Source organism: Engraulis encrasicolus, chromosome 19 (assembly GCF_034702125.1).
Source record: "Engraulis encrasicolus isolate BLACKSEA-1 chromosome 19, IST_EnEncr_1.0, whole genome shotgun sequence".
Lineage (NCBI taxonomy): Eukaryota > Metazoa > Chordata > Actinopteri > Clupeiformes > Engraulidae > Engraulis > Engraulis encrasicolus.
The window spans coordinates 22,751,948-22,764,291 of record NC_085875.1 but is presented as its reverse complement, the minus strand read 5'-3'; positions in this window follow the sequence as shown (position 1 = coordinate 22,764,291).

The window sequence follows — 12,344 nt, the reverse complement described above, 5'->3', positions numbered from 1 at the left end:
CCGGCCGCGGTCGCGTTCGGCGACGGGGTCCTGGACGGTCCGTCTGTGAACGGTTAAGCGAGCACAGCCTTGGCAGGTGCGAGGAGCTTGTAGTAGATCTTCACGGGAAGAAAGCGAGAATGCTGGACTCAGCGTGTCGACGAGGGTAGACACCCCAAGCGGGCGGAGCCCGACTGCGTCGACTGTCTGTCTTTGACAGACGTAATGTCATTGGAGCTTCCATAGATGGTCACGCCCAAGCGTATCCCATAGTGAAACACCGAGCGAAGTTAGAAAAAGAACAATAAAGAAACATCCCACCGATCATCTGTATTTTCTCCTCTCCTTTATTACTCGTGTCACCGGGTAATATTTATGCTGTAAAACTAAACAGAAAAGGAACACCTATTAGCAAAATAGTCTTTCTAAATATGTTATAGATAAACATCTATACACACACATCAATCTCTGTATTAAACTCATTAAGTAAGGGTTAACGTTCGGCGAGAAGGTCGCTACCGTGGAATAGCAGCACGACAGAGAGAATCTTTAGACCCCGACGCGGAGCGGAGGGGTCTTGTTCTCTCTGAAGTGCTGCTATTCCACAAAGCGACCGACTCGCCGAAAGTTAACCCGCTTATTATATGGATATACTTAAATGATTCACACATGGCGGGGACATTTCTTTAGACCTATTTAATGTTAAGATTGTTGCTGCGCAAAACAAAACAGTGCCGTCGTGGAACACCGCTAGGCAACAGCTAGGTAGCCAGGACAACAGGTGTTGTCTATCACAGCAGCTGATTAGAGTGACAAAAGACCGACCCCTGCGGAGTGATATGAAACACTCGCTTTAGCCACTGACTTGTATAGGCCTACAAGCCAGTGGCTTTAGCAGTGAACGTCTTGTTGCCATTGACAGCGGTAGCCAGGACAACGGGTGCTGTCTATCACAGCAGCTGATTAGAGTCTTGTTGAAAAGTCGCTTTAGCAGTGAAAAGTCTTGTTGCCATTGACAGCGGTCTGTTATAGACCAACCCGTCCGTTATCGAAAAATAACAGACGTCCGAACGTTGGGGAGCCCCGTTGAAATGAATGGAGCATTCGACAGATGACGTCACAACCATATAATAATCACTTATAATTTTCTATTGAAAATAATGAACGTTGCCGTCACAGGAAGCTAACCAATCCTCTGTACAGGCTAGCAGCAGTATCGCTCCTCTTGTTTCAACACATCTCTAATAATCTTCCGGAAAAACATTGACCATAAAACACATACGTTTGTAAGACTAAATTTAACTTACCGACATTGCCCCCTTGTGGGAATCATAACTGAAGAGTTTATATTTAACATTAAAGTTATTCAATTCACTGAGCAAGGAACAGCTTGCCGTTTCAACTGAAGTTTTGTTTACTAACCGAAATCTCGTTCCAGACGAGAAGTGGGCGAGCAGTGACACGAGAGATGAGAAGTTTCATTAAACTGGCCAGTAGATGGCGTTAACATACGAAGAGTTCAGATGCAAAACCCCCTAAGTGCCATTTCAGAAAATAATCTTAATTCATTTTTAATTATATACAAAGCTATCAAAATTGCATATTTTGTATTTTATTTGTGTAATATAACTATTTATATGTATTATCAAGTACATGAATGTAAACCAAACCAACAACGGGATTCTCTAAAAATATAGAAGTGCAGATCTTCAGAAATGGAGTTAGGGGGTTTTGCATCTGAACTCTTGAGACACTGTTAAATTACCCAAGAAAAAACATACAAATCAAGAGATGAATTACTGAATGGTCCCTAAGACCAGAACACTCCCTGCCTGCCTGGTATCTTACGGATACAACATCTACTACTTCTTAAATGCAAACACTTAGATTCAAACATACAGCTCCAGGCCTTTTTATAAGAATAGCATGAAAAAGTTGCTTTATTTCCATAATTCCATCAATAATGTTAAACTGTCATGGATTGTAGATTCATGGCCCAGTTTTGAAACTATTCTAGTCATTATTTTTTTTCTTTTTATATACGTTGGCCTTCCAGCTAAAAAAAACCCCATGAATTAGGGAATTCGCATCATTAGACTATTGTAACACACACACACACACACACACACACACACACACACACACACACACACACACACACACACACACACACACACACACACACACACACACACACACAAGCACACCTCATTCACCCTGAAGAAGGCTTGCGCCGAAACGCGTGGGTCTCTGTTCCCATGTTTTTTTATTAGCCATGTTTCAATAAAGGCTTTTTAATATTTTCCCACAAGAAGAGTGCCTTGCACTCCCTTTTTTGACAAGATATTGTTTTTTTCCCCAACACCAAAGAGCACCTTCAAGATTTTTATGAACAATTCCCTGAGCACTTCGGATTTTCTCTTCACTTGATGACACCTCATTCAGTTTCAATTATTTTATTTACATTGCTATTCAGTTTCCATATTTCTGGTATGGTAGAGTTCACGTCTTTGAAGTTTCTGTAGAGGGGTGGAGGAAACAGCTGCACTGTGTATCACTGGCAGCGCAGAGGTACACAGCCGACTGCGCCTGAGTGAGCCTGGCTAGACGCAACACAGACTCCTTCTCCCCGTCACCACTTATATTAAAGTTCTCTCCGGCCATTTCCATCGTTGACAATTTAAAACGTACAAATCCGACCAGATTGAGAGCTGTGTCTGAAGGCAGCTGCTGATACCACAGTAATATTTCGTAATTGGGATTTTTATGACTGCAGGTGAGGTGAATGCTCTCGCCGGCTTTCTTGAAAGCATGCCGGGGTTCCTGATAAACCTGGAGGTTGTTGGCAAATGCTGTAGAGACCCCCCCTGAAATTGTATGTTTTAAAAAAAAAAAAAAAATCTGTAAATAAGGGCCTACTCAGTAATTACTGTATATTATGATATTATTTTATATATTATATTATATTATATTATATTATATTATATTATATTATAAATAAGATGTATGAAATAAAAACCTGTCTCCCAAAGGGTTATCACAGCCAGCAGGATAAAGAGGGCATTAGCCATGTTGTTAGGCCACAGCATGACAGTAGAGTGCCTGCTAATCACGGGAGGGGAAGAGATCTGTCAGAAAGAGGAGGAAACATTACGTATACTACAGGCTCAGAGGAACATTTCCCAGCTTGAAATCATTTGAATCGATTTGAAAGTAGGCCTACATTGAAATAGATTATGCAAACAGTTGTTCATGTGTCTTAGTGTGTTACTGCAAAATAATAATCTTAAACTCTGTGTGTGTGTGTGTGTGTGTGTGTGTGTGTGTGCGTGCGTGCGTGCGTGTGTGTGTGTGTGTGTGTGTAATGCAGCCTATGTAAATAGAATAAAACAGGCATAATTAAGTCAGCTGTGGTTTACCACCTTGAACCGCAAGGTGATCAGAGCACCATACGACCACATGCGTTTCCTTTATGAAGCTAGATGGAGTTTTTGTCACACGGCATGAGGACTTGTAGGCTTCTACTGTGCATACATATAAGCTGCACAGAAATACAGAGCACTGAACGCAGCTTGACTTGAGCTCAATATCAGATTTGATTCTTTTTCACCATCTTCCTCCACCTTGAAAGAGGCTCCCCAGTCTTCTTCCATATAGTCCTTTGTGTAGGACATACGGCCAATAAGTTTCATAGCTGTGTCTCCTTCCTTCTGTTGGTACCCAGGGCGGTTTTAAGCATAGGCCGGCTAGGCGGTCGCCTAGAGCAGTGGTTCCCAACCTTTTTCTTAAGGGACCCATGTTTTTACTATTGTAAGCTTTCGTGACCCAACCACGCGAGCGCCCGCACGAGACGGAGTCACAAGATGCCCTCCGTTTCCTGCGAAAACTTATTTTAGTTATTTTATTCCTCAATTCGTCTTTGGTCAAATATAGAATAAATGTTTAATGTAGCACTTACAATTTGTTGCGTCTATGCATTTATTAGTTAAATGCTTTGTCTTTTATTCAACATGGGCTATATATATTTAAAACGAAACCCCTTAAAATCAAGAGGGCTCCGCGACCCCCTGTGGATCTTTGGCGACCCATAAGGGGGGTCCCGACCCATAGGTTGGGAACCACTGGCCTAGAGCGCCATGTGAAGAAGGAGCGCCGAAATGGCGCTCTCCGATGCGTAATTTTGCGATATGGAGGTTTTTTTATGAAGTCGAAATTAACAAAGCGTGGCGAAAGCGCTCCTCACGGCAAAAAAAGCCCCTCAGCCAATAGTAATATCGCTTTCAACTGTCTCTGGGAAGTCTGTGAACCAATAAACAGACAGTCCTGAGAAAGGGGGCGGGATGAGTGACAGCGTGCGATCTATTTTGAATTTGGAGACTCACTGGAGAGACAGAGGGAAGCGCAGACAGAACAGTGCTGCCAATTTCTCTGGTGCTGCTCTGCTGGGTGGAGAATTGTTATGTTCTCATTAAACCAGTCATTGCATGATGCAGGAGTTGCAGAGGTTGTTTTGGACTTGTTATTTAATCAGCAACCGTTTGTGATTATGGAAAGCCTAATAGTTATGAGGCTACTGTTTGGAATTAGAGGGAAAAAGAGCTTTGTTTTTGATCTGAGAAATCGCTAGTTAGCATGCTAACATTAGCCAAGTATGCCAAGCAATGAAATCCAAGCAATATAAAGTAAGACTGGTGCAATGTTTAAAACAATTTTAGCTGCCATATGTCCTTCCATCCACTTGAATGAATTACCTGCTTGTTGTAATCTTTAAAAAAAACATTGTTTCCAGACCAGAATGACAGGCCTACATGAATCATGATACACAGAACCATGCACAGCATGTTTTCATGCTGAGTGATATTGCAGACAAGTGAGGCTTACTATATTTTGTATATTATTCTCCCTTTCTCTCACCCTGTCCCTCCGGTTCAAACACATAGATACCCCCCTTCTCATTCTCCTACTTACAAATGCACCACTATTTCCAGTCCAGAAATGAAATTGGTTCGGAATCATAGACAGCACAAATGTGTAGCTTATTAAAATTGTTATGCTGACATGCTTTGTGATGCTGTAGGTAGTGTAGATAGGCTATCAATGCAGACCTCCTTGGTAGGCCTATTGTCTACACATGCATTTTACATGCAAATGTACTGTATCACTCTCCTGGCATTTCAATTCCATATTACAATTCAAACACATTGATAACCTCCCTCTCATCTGGGGTTGGGGGCACCACCACCATCACATCCAACACACCACACAGTCAAGCTACTTTCATGCGACTCAATCTGATGTGTTGGTTGCCTGTCAAAAAGAACCAGAAATCCATTTGATGCAAAACAAGTATTGTTCTTGATGCTATTTAGTTAAGCTTACTACTGGTATTACTCTTTTTGTTCTGTAAGGTATGGGGGGGGGGGGGGGGGGAGGTTGATCTGGTTCAAGGAACGAAAAACAAAATCCAGGAACTTTTTCCATTTTACGTGGAACTGAAATGAAAGCAGAAACTTTTTTTCACGTTCCAGAAAAGAAACACTAATTAATAAAAAAAATAATGGTAACCGATTAATACATTTTTTAAATTTTCTTCCTCAACGATTTGGGATTTTGATGCGGGGCTTTGCCACGTGACTTTATAATGTTGTTGATGTATGTGTTGAAAATCCTTTGCTATAATAGTATTACATTTGGTTTAAGCTGGATGAGATATCATTTCATAGCCATTTGTTTAACAGCTGACAAGGGGGCATAATTAACCGTTCTGGGAACAAATTTGTTTTGTTCTAACTGGTTTGGGAACGTCTAATGGTGGAACACAAAACCAGAAATGTTAAATTTCGGTTTCTGTTTGGAACGAACCAATTGGAAAATTCTGGTTCAAAGCCCTGCTTGTGGGGTCATTATCAAGCTGAGAAGAGACTTGTAGAGTGCGTCTCCTCCACTTGCGCTTGTCTCCTCGCCCCGCCTCCTGGCACCTCCTCCGTGGAGAAAACGATAAAGTTTCCCAGCTGTCAGCCTAGCCACAACAACTTTTGAGGGACTGTTTTTCATTCACCATCCCAATTGCAAACGAGAAAAAGACTCTACAATTGAGCTTTTGCAAGATATTGAAATATAATGCTGTTGTCAGTGATGTCATCATGACAAGAAGCGAGTGGAGGAGGCAAGTGGAGGAGGCAAGGTCGCATATTAAGATGCACTCGTACGTAGTCTTGTGCGACTCGCCCTCCTATGATTGCAGAGCTGCAGAAATACACAGCACTGTCCTCAGGTCTAAGGGGATTGAGAAGCTGAGGTGTGCTGTCATTCCCATACCCAATGATAGTGAGATAGTTTTCATATTTTTTCTCAGTTGTTACTAAATCATGAAACACATATCCAATCAGTTCAAGGCCAGACTTTTCAAGCACTTGCTTATACCAAGCCATCAAGTTACAGCCTGCATTTTGGCCATTCATGTGTGCACGCTGGTCTTTTTATTTTTATCAGCTCGGTAGGATTCTGTTCAGCTTCTCCTGTTGAATGACAGGCACAAGATGTTGACATTACATAATTATGATATGTAATACAACAATACAACTAAAAAGCAATATTGCCATTGTAAAACATGTTCACCTTTAACTAACAGTGGTATTGGTAGCAGGTGGGTGAAGAGATGTGGCGCCATGTTCAAGAGTGGCAGCTGCTGTAAGTGTGAGTCAGAATCAGAGACCAAGTACAAGCTGAGGAGATCGGTGTGGTTCAGTTAGCAGAAAAGAAGTGAATATTTTTAGATGCGTCCCACGCATCTCTATAAGAGGCTTTGGTGTCCGTCCGTCCGTCCGTCCGTCCGTCCGTCCGTCCGCCCTCCCGTGATGCGTTTCTGAATTGTGATTCCCTCTTGTGATTCCCCCTCTTGTGATTCCCTCTTGTGTCCACAAGGTGGCAGTCGCTCAGTTTTGGCCTGGAGCTCATGCGTGCAATGCCAGTGAGAAAAACATGGCGGCACTTCCTGTTGATTTTCACATGAAAGTTTTGCTTAATTTAAAGTCCCTAAGCGACTATAAATGTTGTGGCTTCCATATATTGATGTAAAAGTGCCCCACGAAGTAATGAAGCACAACAAAGTTACTCCACATTACCATTTGACCACTCGTTTTTCTATGCTAACAGGGTAGCTAATGTAGCATTGTAAATGATCCAGGGAGAAAGGGGGAAATGTTGTGATTTCAGTCCGCCTGAGGCAACGATTTTCGTGGGGAAGATGACCTGCATCTCGGTGGCATTGAACCACGCCCCCGTGCCTTATTTGGCTCGCTCAGCACGTGCGTCCTCAGTCCAATCGCAATGCTTTATTTTCCCCAGACGTTTAATCGCATTTAAGTGAAAGTGCCATGTATACACATCGCAAAATAACTCTTAATCCGATCTATTTAAATCGCATTTATTAAATCGGACTTCAAAACATCATGTACACGTAGCCAATGTCTCATTGATTAGTTTATGGAACTTACTGTTTGTCTGTTACGGTCCACGAAGACAATATCCACGTGAAAACGCAAACGCCTGCAAACCACTGTTTTGACAGAAAGACAGTTCACCTGTCGCCTACTCTGTTTTCTTCCCAAAGCGGCATTTAAAAGTATTCCATGAAATCCAACATCAACGTCACTTCAAATAGGTGACAGCATCATGCACACACATGAAATAACACTTCAGTGAGGGGGGGACATCACTGCTCTCATATTAAAGTGAAAAGAGAATTTCACATTTTAGTTTATTTAATGTAGGCCTATGTAAAATTGCAAATAGCCTATTCATTGAAATCTGTCCAGAAAGGGTTGTAATGTTTGCCTGTTTTTTTATGTTTGTAATTATTATTTTTTTAAAAATAAAAAATCGTGATTAAAAAAAAAATAGCCTAACAAAAATAGAGATTTTATGTTAAAAAAAAATGTGATATGGGATGGACCGATGGCCCCCCTAGCTAAATTCGCCTTAGGTCCCCACATTGCTAAATGTAGTGTAAGGGATTATTTTGAAAAGACAGTAACATGTAATCAGCAATGCATTACAGTTTTTCAGTAAATTGCCCAACACTGTTGAAATCCTATGGTACTTTTTCAAATCCAGGCTTATACAGTACATGGTAGGCTTATTGATAAATTGCCTTGACAGGTTATGAGGAGGCCAAGGGGGCGTTTGGGCAAAAAAGGTTCAGAACGGGCATAGACGGACGCATCTGTTGTCCGCCTGTCGGACTTGTTTTATCATGTCATTATATCCTTTGTCTTTGGTTTGATATGTAGTTCTATCAGTCTTTTGGGAAATGCCACCCACACACACACATGCACCCACACACACACACATGCACATGAAATCAAATTTTTCTTCATCAAAATTCGGGTCACATTAAATCAGTTGAAATTTGGTACTTTCTACATAACATGCAATGTTCAATACTTGGTTAGGACTCTCTCTGTCTTAATAACGGCCATGATGCGTTTAACATTGAAGTCAATGGCAAAAACAGTGCATGGGAGTTATGGAAGCCCAGATATCCTTGATGCTTTGCTGTCAGCTGTTCTTGTTTGTTGACCTGGTGCCCCACACTTCACTCTTCAATATACCATGTAGATTTCCATGCCACGTTTTGGCGCTAACTCACCAGTTTAATTCTAAATCACCAGAAATGAAACCCCATTGAAAATGAGTGGGGTTTTATTTCTGTTGAGTTAGAATTAAACTGGTGAGTTAACACCAAAACGTGGCATGGAAATCTACAGGGTATATTGAAGAGTGAAGTGTGGGGCACTAATAATAATAATAATAATAATAATAATAATAATAATAATAATAATAATAATCATCATCATCATAATAATAATAATAATAATACATTTTATTTTAAGAGCATTTCAAGACACCAAGTTCACTTTACATTAATAACAGTTTACAGTAATAAAAGTTGAAAAAGTAATAACAAAGCATCAATGAATTTATACATCACAACTAAAATAGGAGATTGATTAAAATAAAAATAAAAATAGTTATACAAGGATAAAGTAGAATACATATGTATATAAAATAAAATGACAATTAAATAATAATTAAAGGACGTCGAAGTGCTGGTGGAGTGTTGTGATAAACATGCTGGGGGTCTTTGCTTGGATATAAAAGAAGAAAGTGTAGAACATTGACGAATTGTCAGCTGGAGTGCATTCCATTAGCTTGGGGTGGGCCAACCATACTGCATTCAATGCATCCTTAGCCTTACTGCTCACTAAAAGCAAACCATGTTGGGTTTGGCAATGTTTCTAGTTTTGCTGATTTGGTGTGAGGAATCGATTCACTAGTGAAATTAATCAAGTGGAAAAATCTGTTCATTTTTTGTTAAACTATGTATTATCTACGGGCCACACCGAGTGAGGAGGCGGGCTCCCGGGCCTCCAGTTGCCCATCCCTGAAATGCAGCCTCTGCCACAAAAGACTGGATCACAGCTATCACTCTGGAGAATACAAAGGACGTTTGGCAGACCCCGACTTTGGTGCCTACGCTGTCTCTCCGTCTATGCAAAAGAACGCTGCTACCGGTGGCCGAGGACATTCTCTACTTCCCAGTGAAGGTCAGACTGCAGGTACAGCCAACAGAATACAGCCTGACATTGTGGTGCCCCTGCACACCACCAACTAGACTGCATGATGCATCCCAATCGTGACCTGCAGCTGGAGTCAGTCCTTGGCACCCTGAATGGCCGTTCCATTTCCTAACGACTCGGCACAGCACAGCACATCAGGGCAGAGCAGTCACCAGCGCTGTTGGACCCAGGCCTGCTGACATTCTTGGCTGGACCCAGGACAAAGTCATGTAAAAGGGACCCCCCACCCAATACATGCGATGTCATGAGGACCCAGTTCTTAGCCTCCCCTTTCTCCCTGAGCACAGGACAAGTGATCTGTTTGTTGCTCCCTATCAGCTTCCCTGGTTGGACCGCTCTTCCCAAGCAATGTTGCTATGCACATTCACACAGTCCAGGACTCAAGCATGATGAAAGAGTGGTTCACAAGCTCTGAGCAGGGCCGCTGACAGCTTTGGCTTGGCCCAGGACAACGTCATCTGAAAGGGCCCCCCCAGCCCAATACAGGCCCCCTCTGTCGGCACCCCTGGCTCTGAGGATGTGTTCTGGACACTTCTGACGGTGTGCCTCGGGATTGTGGACAGAAAGCAGGTAGAAATAATCCTTGAAGTAGGGTGTATTTGCGATGCATAGGGGCATGGCCTCTCAGGACAAAATGGTCCAAACTCATAGCTATAATCAGTTTGCGTCAACTCCTGCAAACTTGTGTGGGACACAATGGGTGAGTGGGTTAAGGCCTTTTCTTAACAGTGAAGTGAAAACAAATGGTTTTGCTCTGTATGGGCTGTGATGGGCAGTGGCGGAACCAGACATGTATTATTGGGGGGGCAATGGGGTAGCCACATGAATTTCACAGGGGCATACTCTTACACAAAGAAAAAAACACTCAAACACTATAGAATAGATAGGCCTAAAGAGAATGATATTCCCGGGTTCTTATGACACCCGTCACTGGTACCAGATTGAGCGGTTTCCGATTGTCATCTATGGGTTAAAAAAGGGCTTTGGGCAGGTATTCTGTAAATTTGTGGTCATATAAATGAAGACTTCTGTGTAAATTTGGCAGGATTTTAGTTTTAAGGCATTCTTTTGAGTATTTTTGGGTTGGTAATCATTGGTCACATTTGGCAACCCTAACACCTGTTGTAAGGTACTGTCACTGAATCCCTTCTAAAGTGCACCCTATAACTGCACCCTTAAGTTTTAGGTCTCCGATTATGTCAAAGAGTAATCAGTCACAATTTATGTCTTTTGGTGATTTGTGATGTTTTTTTGACCCTCAGAAACCCATTGCATTGCAAATGGCAAGATTTACAAAGAGCTATGTGCCTTACATTGACTGAACCTAACTCAAATGACATATCCCAACACCACACATTTCCGGATAGAAAATAGTATTAATATAGAAAATATCACATTTCAAGTAAAACATGGCCATTTTTATTAACTGCTTTCTGTCTTTTCTGAATACACTTTAACCATTGTAGAGGTAATAATTTAATATGTAGGCTACTCTTTTTTCTCCAAAGATGTGCCAGAAATGTGGGAAACAAGTTTTTGAGAAAAGTATGATATGAAGGGCTGCTTTTTTTGGAAGGAAAATGCTAATACCTGGGTGCTACGCCATTGGAATACACTGACAGGTGTGTACACCTGTAGGCTATCTGTGTTTATGTATGTGAGAATCATATAGTGATGTGAGATGATAAGGATAAGTGTTTCACTGATGCCCATTATTGCAGATTGTCAACGTTTCTACAGAATTCTCAGAAATGAACATGAATGTTTCTGCATCAGACTTTGAAGTTGAAAGGAAATGAATGCTTAGGTGTCAATCAATCAATGCTTAGGGTTAATCAAATTATTTTCTACCATCTGTGTTTTTATGTAATTTCAAATTTCCCATCAATAATTTAAGTCTGAACTCAGACTTCAGATTTCAGAGTTACTTCCATAAAATCCAGTCACTGTAATGTGGCGATGCTTCTAAGAGCTTGCTACAATTCACACATATAACAATGCTATCGAAGGTGCTGTAAGGACATTCTTTTAAAATACTCATTAGCATCTAGTCTATTCCAACACAAACACAGCAATTAGTATTATGCCAGTGAATATTTGGACTTTAGACATGAGGTTTGAGTTGAATTCACATGAATTAATCATGAAGCTACTTTCATTTACCACCAAAAACGAATCTATTTATTTATCACATGGGCAATAGAGCAATATATAGGCCTAGTACTGAAAAATCTTAAATGGCAGACAGCTAACTTTCCAAAAGGAAAACGAAATGAATCTGGACTGAAATAAGCAGTTTTTTTTCTCTAAGGCTTTTCTTCTTCTGGACGTACAAGACAGAGAGTTGCCATGCATACCACTAGACAGAGGGGATTCTAAGCTTTCGAATGGTACCCCATATGCCTACTGTAAATTCACGAGGGTGGTGTGTACACAGACTTGCATCGAAATGTGTGTGGGAAAAATGGTTATCCTTTCTTCACAGAGCCATACAGAGAACAGAGTCAGGCGATCTCCGCTGTCTGCTAGGGCCGACTTCCTCATTAGCAAAATTAGCTGTTTTAGCTTCTCAGTACTGCTCAGCGTTGCGAATGTTGGTTCCTAGTAGTGGGCGTAGCACACAGCAAATGCAATGCGATGCAATGCAGGGAATATGACAAGATTTGCTGTTCGTAGTAATAACTTCAGATAAACATCACAGGTGGTAAAACTGTTGTGATTATC